Consider the following 13,693-nt stretch of genomic DNA (forward strand, 5'->3'; position numbering starts at 1 on the left):
GTTGCTAAGTTACAATGTCTGCACAGTTTTTCAGTGGGTGGAAAAAAACCTGCCTGACAAAGAATGCCTGCAGCTGAGTCAGACTGCATCAGAGTACAAATATTGGCAGCTTATTAGCCCGTACTGTTTCACAGAGGTTGCATTTGCAAGTTGATGTCTGTGTTGAATCAACTGTTTATGACCAGACATGACATACAATACCTAGAGAGCAATTATCCAACAAGACAAGGCAAGCTGCGAAGAGGGAACACACCCACTAAAACAACCAGCGTGTACCCATTACTTCTTGTGTATCTTTGAAGTTACAACCACAAAGCACTGTGGAATATCGTCAAGTTCACCTTTACTCATAATTACTTACTCACACAGCAAATAGTCCCATTAACCCTGTGGTGGTGACCTATGGACACCAATGCTAAGCTCTTTCTCTTATCAGTTTAAAGAGAATGATATGTGTACAGCAATGTGACACACCCTGCAAAAAGCAGCCAAGGAGAGCGATTCTAAACTAACACGTACTGGAGATGCCCTGAAGCTAAACTTACTTGCTTGCTTGCTTGTAATAATTATGTAAAAAATTAGAAGTGAACATTACAGTGACTTCTTTGGGTCTGCAGGACAATTCAAATAACGACATATATTCCTAAAACTACTGCAAATGTTAGTCACTCCTTGACAGTATGTTACCTCATCCTGTTCCCACTGTGACGTTTTCACTTAATAGGTAAAGGATCTTCTTGTTAAAAGTGGCAGTATAAAACCCAAAGCGAGGAAAGTCACATTATTAATAAAAATGTATTCCACCACTGCATGGCAGGAGGCAAGTATTCATATACGGACATCACATAGTACTTAAGGATATTCAGTCTAGTGAGCCAGTATGAAAAAAGCACATGGATACTATACATCATACATGTATTAGTTAAACTCGTAATGCAATGCAATGCGTCCTATCTACAAAGCCATAGTATTTTTTTTTTTCCATTGAATGCCGCCATACTGATACCTTTCCTTGTATCCATAGCTTTCAACATCCCCTGGTAATAGTTTTCATCTGAGGGCATCCTCTCTCTGCCCATGCTGTCACTTGAAAAGTTCCTGTACCTCTGCTGTGGATAGGCCATTGTCTATCAGGTCTGTTTTAGTCAAAAATAACAGTCCTAAGAGCAAAATATCAATGTCAACTGTCCCTGATGGATTCTCCTGTAAGGTATGTTCCAGCAGTCCTGTGGCCCTGCTCCGCTCACTACTCGGAAAACCCAGTTTCTCCCTTCTTGCCTCTGAACCCCCTGAGTCCCTGACTGGGTTCAGTTCTGCCCTTCTTTACCCTTCTCGTGTTTGTTTTTCCCCTTTCCCTTTTCTCCCGCACTCAGTTCCTTTCATAGTAAATTGTGCCTGTGGGCTATGAGTTCAGGCCTGTCTTCCTATGTGTTTAGTGGAGGACATTGTGGGCAGGGCTCTGAACACACCCCTGTTTCGTTTCACAAGCCAGAAGAGAGGCGGGGGAGGTGTGGTAACGAGAGTTTCCAATCACTTAATCGTCTAGGTTGCATAAGATCGCCCATACTTCCCCTTGTGAAGTCAGAAAATATAATAAAAAAAAAAATGTTTTTCTTTATTTGGATTCTGTGTCTTCACACATTTCTACCAAAAAGCGAGTCAGTCACAAGCACACATACTGTACTAGCAGAGTTACTTATTTATAGCATTCCTTACACATTTGGTGTTTGGGGATAGCAGGCAAATGACAAATGAGTGACGAGGTGGTGATGATCTAGCTCTGGACTCCAGTCATTCTCAAATGTGGACTATTTTGTGCTTTCATTGCATACATTTCAAGAAATTGACTAACCTGCATTGAAAACGCTTTATTTAGATTTAGAATGTGTTGCTTCCCAGTAATTACTTCCTCAAGTCCATTCACAAATGGAGCTCTTATCTTTAAAGATGATGGTTGTAGTCAACAGATTCTTTACGCTGCAATCGGGGATGTTGTTCGCACTAATTACACACTTCCTGTGTTGTGCTATTTTGATCCAGACGCATAATGAACATCACATTTATTACTTCCTGTAACCCTGAGTAGTTTTCCTTGGAGATGCAGGAAGGCCAGAGAGATCTCCAAGAGAAATGCACATAGTAATAACTGGGGAAAGTCAATTAAATAAGCTAATGTACAATTACAATTACTTTGGAGTTGATTTAATGATCATACTGTATATATGGTTGTCTCTCAGATGAAATGGAGCGTAGGGTGTTTCCTCGTGTTGCTTAATCTAATCTATTTAATGCCACTTAAAGTAATAAAGCCAACCTGTATGAACATGAAGGTGCTGCATGTGTAGGTGTCGGTGACTCCGCATGGGTGTGTGTGTGTGTTTGCTCATTCTGATCCACCTTTTTACAGCGAGACACACCTTTGGTATCTCCATTGAATGTCTAGGCAAGCTAAGGAATTAAGGAGTGGCATATGGGTTGACACAAAAAAGAAAATAATGATTTACTGTGAAAGGAATGTGCACCAATGTTCATTCGGTAAAAAAACTAAAAAAAAAATAATAATAATTGAAAAAAAAACTAAAAAAAAATTTTGTTTTTTTTTTTTAAACCAAAAATTAAAATAAAATAAAAAAAATAGAAACTGATTACTGATTGTAAAAGTACCAGATGGAGGGGTAGGATTTAATAAGCTTTGCTTCTTCCTACTCCTTTTGGACATGTGGAACTGTGAACTGATTATGGGATGCACTTAATTGTAATCTAATGCATGTTCAAATGAAATAAAACCATTACCATTACCAAGTTAAACTTGCAATGCATGTTCCACACACAATGTTATTGTCATGCCAGTTGAACTTCTTGTCTTTCAGCTTCTCCCATCAAGAGTCACCAAGGCGAATCATGTTTCTAACTTGTATGGCTCAGATTTTATATTTGGAAGTTATTCCTGACACAACCCTCCCATTTATCTTGGATGGAGACCAACACTGGACATCTCCAGTGACTTGGTGTTAAGGGAATATAAGCTGTCCTATTTGAATGTGTACCACTTTAATATAAATGTTAAATGTCAGCGGAGCGTACAGTACTGGATAAACCTCGGTTTTGGCTTTCTAAACCTCACGGGGAACACTTGCAGGCGACCCAAATGAGAACCAACTTAGATACAGCAACTGTGGAACGTCTTAGTCATGAGATCTTTCCTCCACATAGGAGACATGTCATTATGGACTCAAAATGCTTATTACTCTACTCCCTCATCCTGCTTCATTAAAACCAGATGCAACATTCTGGTCTCAGACAAGCAATGAGAACTTGAGGAAATTATGAGATGAACATACGTAGGTTTTCACCTTAATGAATGCATTCATAATGTTGGCTCATACATCTACGTCGATCATGAATGTGATTTTGGTTTGCCCAAATTGTTACTTGGTTCAAGTCAAGGGCACTCGCACTTCGTCAGCCTGCTACTTTTAAAATGGCCGAGTATCAAAGACTCCCTCTATGAATATAGACAATATAGATATCTTATGGATACTTTTTCAGCATGCAAGTTAGAAGTTGACATCTTACAGTAAAAATAATTAAATCTAACCACTAAACTTTGTAACTACTACACAGTCAGCTGGGATAGGCTCCAGCATACCTCCACGACCCTTGTAAGGCCAAGCAGCATAGGAGAAAAAAACAATTAATGAATTCCCAGGCTTTTGCGAGCCACATGTAATGATGGAGCAGACCAGATCTGGCCCCCGTGCCATGAGTTTGACACCTGTAATTTACAGAATCCAAACACCTTAAGTATAGGCTGTGATATCTCAAGCTCTTATGATAGTTTTAAGAAGAAGAAGGTTTTAAGAAGAACGCTAACCCAGAGGAACAATTCGAGATTTGCTGAGATTAGAAGAGCGATTACAGATTCATTGTGAGGTATGAAAAGGCCGCAGAAGGTTCCAATTTATTAGGTTACACTTATTGTCAGGTTCGTATTTTCTCCTTGTATGCAAGTCTCCACAGGTTCATTCGGGTGAATGTGAAAGAATTATGACAATATCTGACCCACCACACCCAATGGGTAAGGAATGCTGCTAAAAGTAGGAGTGACTTGAACACACCTCAGGAATGATCATCTTTCTAAGAAGAGGAGGAGTACGTGGAAACAAGGGGGCAGTGTGATTTACTGTAGCTACCACCTCAATCTCACATCGTATCCCATTTCGGCAGATGAGTCTCCACCCGAGGGTAAAAAAAAAAAGAAAAAAAAACTTGGAGGTGATGTTGATGATGATTTCATCTGTTGGGCATCTTGTTGCTGATTTCACTGGGAATCGATTTGGACAAGTTTTCAACTACATAATAGGAAGATCTTTACAACCACATTTGCTTCTCACAAACCTTCTATACTGAGCAAACATCCTAGGTCACATTTACAGTTGTTATTGATAGGTTATATAGATAAGAAGAATATTAAAACATTAATGAAAGTGGGTAAAAATATAGTTTTTAACCTGCATCTAATACTGCAGTTATATATATATACTGCACATATGCATATACATTAAATATATGACTCTACATCATTTAAATAGTCTGCAAAATGCAGATGTCGCCAACAGTTAATGCATTGTTGCACTATGATAGCATGTCCAGTTATCAGCCACATTACATCCCAACCTGCCTGCATGTCCTTATTAGCTCACCCCATGAATCTGCAAGTCCGCTTTCTCTACAAGTCTCTGGATTAGCTCTGAGCTTTAAAATAGACCAGCGTTTTGGAAATCCGCAAAGTAGCAGGCTGCACGGCCAACTTTGAGTCATTAAAGCTGATCTTTAAAGTTGGGAGAATAGATAATATGCAACCTTGTGGTGCAGCGAGATTAGGGCTGTGCACTTGGACTGGCTTTAAAACAGCATCATGTGTCTCCCTCTGCAGGTGAGCGCACCGAAATATGTCCTCATAAAAGCTGATGTAATAATAATATGAGGTTATGTGTTCATCACTTTAAAAATTAATGTCTCTAAAATTATTAGTTTGCTGTGGTTAGTTCCTTCCTACTGGTTTATGTATGTAACTCCAACAACACAATGGTCAACACAATGGTGACAGTTCCAAATACATGGGCACAACAAATATGGCATTATTCTGTCAAAAAAGCTTCTGTACGATCAAGATTTTAAGGTATTTTATTTTTTTTCTTTTCAAGTTCAAGACATTAAGAGCTAAAAAAATAGCTTTGAGCATACATGTATTTGCTGTAAATATATACAAATATATCTAAAAACACCAATATCAAAAATGTGGTTATGTTTCCAGAACATATTTGGAAATGTTGACTAAAACAGGGAACTTGACCAATGTTTCTATGGCAACGGCTAAGAAGCACAATTCAACATTGCAGCCATGACCATAAAGTATACTGCAGAAGGTTTCAAATGTCTGGCAGGTTTACCATGGAAAATAAAAGACCATTTCATCCTAACAATCCCTCCACTAGATGGCGACAGCACAAACACAGACAACCATTTATAGTTCCCAGATGGTGTCAGGGGCTAAATGATTAACAAAGACAAGACAAAGGCGTTTAGTTAAATCCTCCATTATTACCATTATTACCATCTTTTAAAATATTTGTTTGAATATCTTTATGTGGTGGGTGTGATATGGAGTTTCTGTGAGATTTAATTAATGCACTTTGCATCTTATTCTAAATTTGTACGTCTAAATACTCATTCAGCAAACATGGAATGATGTACTTAAAGTTTTGAATACTTTAAAAGTCACTTAATATCAACTTAATATCAACCCCAATAAATTAAAAACACTTTTCAAAAATGCATTGCATTAATTACAATTACATCCGTAACAATTATAAATATTTATATACTACTATCCGATTATATTTAAATATAACATTCATTAAGTTATTTTGCTGAGTGGATAGGTCAAATTACAAAGTTCTACAAGTTCATAGTGAAACATATGAAATGAAATCTCATCACAGTGTTTAAATGATCTGAGACATTGACAAAAAACGCACAGGAGATATGCACAAATCCCAAGTCGCCTTACAATTTGTCGAGACTCCCTGAGAGAGTCACGTGGCTTCAGTGTGCTCAAATAAACTCCACCCCGCACGATTGCGTCTCACTCACCTACACAACACATTTTACTGTACAGATATCTGCTCCAGTCTCCAGATGAGCTTATTTCATTCCGATATCATGTTCTTCCAAAGTTCCATCTTTTAGCCATAATGATCCCAATGCAACAAAAGGGGGGTTCCTCTGAGTGTGAGACACACGGGGCCAACTGGTGTGAGGACTCTTAAAAAAGAAACAGGAACCACTTTCGAACATATGCTTTTTCCCCCCATCCCACTTAAAGGCAAAAGAACAGAAAACAGATCGATGGGATGTGATATTCCTGACATGCGAATTTGGATTATGCATGTGGAACTGACAGGTCCTGTTTTGGATTAAACATTAGGCTCCTGATAATAATAAGTATAGATATCGTAAATATTATTTATCTGAGTTTTGCATGCGTACATTTACAGTATCGGTGCACATGTCATGTACATGTTTTATCCAGTAATAATTAATGTTATTAAATCTTACCAAATAGTGGTCATAACTAACTAATCAGTAACAGTATTATCCTTTTCAAAACGAATATGTTCAAATGCAACCAGACCACAAAAAAGACCTGTCAATGTCATTTATTGTACATTAAAATCACAAATTAATACATGTTATGTGCGGCCAAAGGAACAGGCTCCAGTGGCAAACCCACACAACTAGTGTCGCCACTCAATTTTAGGATGTGACGATGCATGGCGGGGCACAGCTGAGAAGTTCCTATAGGACTTAAATGAAAGGGAAAACCATTTAAATGTGCTGAGCTCTCGTCTTACAAGACAGCGACCTCTGAACTGGGACTGTATACGAAGGGCTCTGATCTCCTATTTCACATGACCACTGTCAGTGAGAAAGCATTGCTGGCAAAAAAAAAAAAAAAAAAGTCGGCAGTGCCAAATAATGGTTATGACTGTGACGTAACCTTTTGCAGAAGTCATATTAATCAGAATATAATATAAAAGTCCTACTTTAAAACTAAGTCATGCAGGGCGGTTGTATTCCTCTGATCACTTCCATATGATCAGTTCTGCTGACAAAATCTGTGTTTTGTAACAAGATAAATTGCACACTTGAGAGACTGGACGAAGGGGCACTGAATAATGATCTGTACATAAGTGAAGTCACATGTTTGAGTCTTGACAGACTTTTCTATGAACTTTACACACATGGAAGTAAAAACATTTAAAAGTCAGATTGTCCATGCATACACTCCATACTCTCAAGGAGTAAGGAGGGTCGAGAACAAATGAATAGGAAGAATAGGAAGAACAAATGTCTCAACTTTTCGCAAGAACAAGGAACACAAAAAAGCGTTTCTTGCACACAAAGTCACTGCTCTGAGAAGTCGAGAAACCAAAACGGGACCACAAATCAGGGTTCAAAGCATGGAAATACACTGAATATTACGGTAATTTATATATTTTCAAAAAGCTGTGACAGAGTGAGGCCACCAAAAATTGTAAGCCATCATTACATAATTTTAATTGGCTGAGAGTGGAAAAAGCTTGTAAATTGAGTAAGCTCCAACTGTGCAAGTTTACTTATTTCTGACATGCCAGAAAATCATCTGATAAAACAAGTACGAAAACAAGTTGAGGAAAGCTTAATCTCGATGCCTCAATTTTTAATTCTTATGTGTCACACCAAATATATTATGCTATTACCGTATTTTCCGGACTATAAGTCACACTTTTTTTCATAGGTTGGCTGTTCCTGCAACTTATACTCCAGAGCAACTTATAAATGAAAAAACTGTTTATTTATTATGAACACTGGAAGCATTTTTTGTTAACATTTATTTTTGGTGTATCTGAATAACCTTTGTTAGCATATCTTACACCTATTCAGCCTGTTCTCTATTCTTTTATTGTTAGAACTTGCCTTCCAAGAGGACGTAATGTCTGTTTTGGTCAAGTTTGTAAAATAAATTACCCGCAAAAAATGCGACTTATACTCCAGTGCGACTTATGTATGTTTTTTTCTACCTAATTATGCATTTTTGGCCTTGTGCGACTTATACTCCGGAGCAACTCATAGTCCAGAAAATACGATATATATGATATATACAGTACATCTCCATGTAAAACCTTTTGGTTGAATAGCACAAGCTCACTGTTCTTAAAGTGACTTTAGAGTCTTGAATGACACTTCAAGCTCCTGTTGTGGTGTGATACTAAATCTGCCACTGTATATCCTGAGAGGCCCACGGGATGCCATCAGCATAACCAACGGAAAACAAACACAAAAAGAGGACAAAGTTCAGCTGGAGAATGCATCTTGTGTGAGACACTGTATATCGGAAGCCAGACTTAACCACGCCCCCTGCCTCGCGCCCTTTCACATGGCGTCATTCCACGATGGTCACGGAAGAATGTTAATACCCGTGTTCTCACCTTAGTATGCACAACACAACATACTGTATGAGACTCCAAGCTGAAGCAGTGCTGAGGAAGAGGAAAGAAAATCCTCAAGGTCTGGTATTAGTGGCTCAGGACAGCACCAAATGATACGCTAGCTCATACTAGAGGATAGGAGGCAGAGCTGTCATCACGCAGAATGGATGCCAGTGACAAAAGAGACAGCTAATCCTCATAAAGATGCTCCATTGAAGAGCGCAGAAGCTGAAGAAGAGAGGCTATACAAGCCATACAAAAATGGCACAAACTCCCCCCCCAGGTAATAAACAGAATCAAAAAAGGGACTTCCTAAATCTCCGTTATACAGGTTGTTCACCACTGGAAACCAGGGGTGTCCATAGTGTGACCCAGGGGTCATTATTCTTTCTTATAAAATATATTAATAGATATTACGGTACACTATTTTTGCTTTGCCACCTATAAGAGCTTATATAGTTTACAGCATAATACAATAACCTACATCAGGTTCATTTTAGCATCATAACAAAGGTCAAAGCAATATTAATATTTAGATTTTCTTTTTATTTGAGAAGCATTACCTGCCAATAGATTGCAATTTAATTTAATTTAATTTAGAAAAATATATAATAATAATGAATAATAAAGAAAAACATTTGGCTGATGTTGATTTTGTTATGTTTTTTTTTTTACAAAATACACAAATTTCATGCAATGGAAACAAAACCTGTGGTAATTGTAAAAATAAATAAATAAAATAAAATAAAAAAACCTCTATGATGGTGGACACAGGGTTTCCCCAAAGTGTTTCAAAAATTGGATTTTCCTTTTGCTCTTCTCCTTACCCAGTTACAATCCCTCATAAAACATTCCACAGACACCACCGTCTCATGTTTGACTGCAGACAGCTCCTCTCAGATAGAAAAAACTGCATGTCATAGCATGAAATAGTTATAATTATCCAAAATGTATTCATGAGAAGTCATTTCAGACTTATCCCAGACAGTACTTTGAATGAAATGTAAATGTTTTTGCAGGTTTCACACACACAAGCACCCACAGGCAGCTTTAATAGCTAAGGAAGCGCGACAAAAACCGGTTTGGGTAGGCAATGTTGTTTTAAAGCTGTCATCTGCCACTCTGCTGTAAGCGGGTCAGTGTGTGTTCTACTGGAATCCCATCAGTCTCATAGAAGCTTCAAGACAAGGCCTACCAAGGCCAAATATAATAGTGGTTCAAATGTGAATGACACCTCTCATGACTAAAATGAATGAAAAATAATAAAATGTTGGAATAATATTGAATATTGACGATCCTTTGTAGCACAATAATCGACCAGCAAAATATGATGTCAACGACATGTTTGTATTTTTACTTAGGTCCTTAGTTTTCACCTTGCGGGGGCGCGTGATGGAGTGGGGTGGCGTGAGGTGCTGCTGTCAAGGTTGTACATGAGAATGCAAAATGTAAACAAGCTACACATGAAGCTGTTCATATGCTCCGCGCTAAAAAGCCAAATGGACTTACTACGCTACGCTACCAAGGAGGGAAGCAGGCATTTCATGGAACAGAAGAATAAGCTAAAACAAAAGATAGAGGGGATGCGCCTGTGTGGTGGTGACAGGTGGGGCTTTCATGGGCGTGCGGAGGACTAAAGGGGAATTTGATGTATGGGCGTGTCATTTTTAAAAAAGGAAGACCATGTGCAAAAATTCCAGTTGTTTTCCCCACCCTGAAAACACCCATGAACGACATCATGCTCTTGGTTTGCTGCTCATATTGATTCAGCTGTTCAAAGACCTTCGTGACACATGGAGCGCAGACACTCCTTTTCCGATGTATTCTGAGCAGTAATCAACTAAATCCAGGTTTAACTCTTATCTCTATTCAACCATTCACTTCACATCTATTTCACTCGCAGCTGTTGCAGTTTTTCATATTATCTGATGGACCGCTATGATGACTCTGCTGTCATCTCTCAGCCATTTTTGGAGAGTGGAGTCATTTCCAAGGCAACCTTAATAACCTTACATGACTGCAAAGAACGCCCCAAAATAATACGGCATATCATTTAATAGTGTGAAGTGGATGGGTTTATCTGCTTTGCACAGCAGGCAACACACACATAACTGGCCCTCATGTTATCACCAGCACAATTTAAAAAAGGTACAGCTGAGGCAACGAGATGGAGGTCGTGTTTTAACGATGTAATATAGCCAAGAAACACACTCACTGCATATTCGTCCACAACTATGTGGAGTAATGTACTCATATTTGAGGTTGCCCACTGTTGATAGTAAACAAAGTTCACAGGCGTCAGACGCTCATGTGGTGGGCGGCGGCTTTGGCTGAGTGTCCTCACCCACTACTAAAGAGTAGGGCTGCCAACCTTAATTCAATCCTGCCGTGGACAAGTATAAATGTGGAATGCAATGTGTGCTGTAGGAGCTGCCAGTTGCTGTTGCAATGTGAACACACGTACACATAGCCTCCATTGCGTTCATGTTAATATGTTTCTTTACAAAAAAAATCCATACAGCTCATAACTAGATGAATAAATACAGTAAGTTAGACACACACATCACAGCAACCCAAATCTGGTGACCTACCAGGTATGATCTTCATCTACGGGATGGTACAGAGGAGAAGACAAAGATGAGGGTAAAGAAAAGAAGCAGTGGACTAAAAGGGGATACGCAGCACAGCAGAGGCTGCTGTTTGTTTGCTCTGAAATGCCTTGTTTCTCCCTTGTGTTGAATTTTGACAGGCTGTGCCTGCTGCTTGAATGTGTCAGCCTGCTCTCCTGTGGCCAGGGGAGGAGGGACGACCCCAAGCCTGGGGAAAAGGGCAGGGGCGAGGGGCTAAGAGGGCTGAGAGGGGTGGGTGTTCAGGCAGAAAGGGCTGGAGCTGACTGGGGGCTATAAATATCTACCAGCACCAGATGATCACATAGTGTCACAGTTAGAAACTGATGGAAGCACTCTGGCGGGACATTTGACAAATTTGCCCCTGGAGATCCCCCGCAAACACAATCAGACCGCCCACCACCGCATACTAGCACTGATGATAGACAGTTTTATCCCATTAAACCACAATGAGACAACCATCTGTACATGACAATCCTACTCTATTTATGGCACATACGTACAGTTCCAGACACACGTTTACATACATTCATCATATAAGAGACTATCATATTCATTTTGGGCCCTCAATTCATATTATCATATCAAAAAATATCACTTTTTAATAAGAATTGGGGGCAAAGGTTTCATTTACACAGGATAGATGCATACTTTAGATAATAGAATGCTTTGACAAGGTATAAAAACTTTTTTTTTTTTAGTGATCACAACTGAATGCATCTGTAGGTTCTCTTTGGAAGCATGACCAATAACCAATAATCAAGTATAAGGATAAGACCATCCATCCATCGATTGTCTATGTTGCTTATTCTCATTAGGGTTGTGGGGATACACTGGAGTCTATCCCAGATAAGACCAAGATTGAGCTATTTGGTTATAATGACAAGATGTTTGTTTATGGAAGAGCTTTCCCAAAGCCACTACCTCTATCCTATACGACATTTTGGACTAAACGATAATAGGCCAATGTTGGAGTTTACTCATTAAAAATGTGTCTCGTTCTGCAAGAGAGGCCACCATCCTTAGAGCTTTTGGTATTAATCCCATATTTTGTCTGGGATCAAAAGAGGGCACAGCAATCCTTTAAAATAGTTTGTTTTCTTATGTGCACATGGTATTATAAATCACAATGTTGTCAACATGTCTCATTTCTCCGCCATGCTAAAAGCAATTCCATCCTGTGTCTGGAGATGGCGAATGGCGGTACCTATATGGAGAAAACATGTGTGGGGAAGTCCTTTCATGAACATCCTTATATGTTTTTAGGGGCCTCATGCATATCATTCAAGGACATGTGACTAGAATGTATTTCAGGCTTGTGCCCACATGGAAATAAGTTTCAATCGACACTCATAGTCAGATGGTGAAGAGACAAGCATTTGAATGATAATTGCACCCAGCAGATTAATGAAGGCCTGGAATGTGAATGTAACAGATATAAAGGTCTTACTTCAACAGGATACACAGCTGAAATAGTTTCACTCAGATGTTCCTCTGGACACATGACTAAAGTCCTAAGTATTTTGGACAAACTCACAACTGATTCCATATGGTATTGATCTCTCTTTCCTGGGTTTGGCTGATATTCAGCGAACAGCTTTTGTTGCTGGAACATATTTCGTACAGCTCCTTTTTTCATCTGTTAAAATTCATTCATTCATTTTTTACCGCTTATCCTCACAAGGGCCGTGTTGGAGCCTATTCCAGCTGTCTTCGGTCGAGAGGCGGGGTACACCCTGGACTGGTCGCCAGCCAATCACAGTGCAAATTCTACTGTAAAAAAACAATCTATTAAAGTACACAGCCTTCCTCAACAAGCTTTCTTTTTACTGAAATTGGTTCCGAAATATCTGCAGGTCCCACTGGATGGATGCTTATGTATATGGGAGATTTTTCACTGTAATTATTATTTCAGCTGCGATTGGCCAGCTGGGATAGGTTCCAGCATACCTCTGCGACCCTAATGAGGATAAGTGGCATAGAAAATGTATGGATGAATTATCATTTCCGACTGTGAGTTCCCCGCTGACTACAGACTACTTAATACTATTTTAATGAAGGCATTGTCATAAGATTTGCTTGGTCAGCTTCTGTTTTTGTTTTTCAGCCAAGTGACTAAGTAGAATGACAATAAAGATCTATTCTAGTGTATGATTTAATTGGACTGTAACTATGATGAGATGAATCTAATTCTGTCAAAAGACAAGGCAAATGGTAAAAAATATATAAAAATTGCAACATTCCAATTCCTTCCTTTCTTCTTAATAAATGTCCGATTCAGAATTCAGGCCCTCACATTCACCAATAGTGACCGCAGCGCCAGTAGGGTGCATCACCACAATGAAACACACTGAACTGGAGCATAGTGTAGTTGTTCATTTAACCGATTACACAAGTATGTGTTGGGCAGCAGTTCAGAGATGCGAACAAGGGAGACCTCAATGGTATGTCTGTGGTGTGTTCATGTCCGATTCTCGCTGGTGCCATGTGTGGGTAGAGTTCAAACACCCAATGGAGTGTGCACCACTTCAG

The 13,693-nt window shown here is 39.1% G+C and overlaps 1 protein-coding gene across 1 annotated transcript in view; it reads right to left on the bottom strand.

The window, feature by feature from the left end:
* LOC131105714 (plectin-like) overlaps positions 1–13,693 on the bottom strand; it is a 98,900-nt gene that overhangs the window by 50,993 nt on the left and 34,214 nt on the right. The gene's annotated exons all lie outside the window — the stretch shown is intronic.

This window comes from Doryrhamphus excisus, chromosome 17, assembly GCF_030265055.1.
Source record: "Doryrhamphus excisus isolate RoL2022-K1 chromosome 17, RoL_Dexc_1.0, whole genome shotgun sequence".
Taxonomy (NCBI): domain Eukaryota; kingdom Metazoa; phylum Chordata; class Actinopteri; order Syngnathiformes; family Syngnathidae; genus Doryrhamphus; species Doryrhamphus excisus.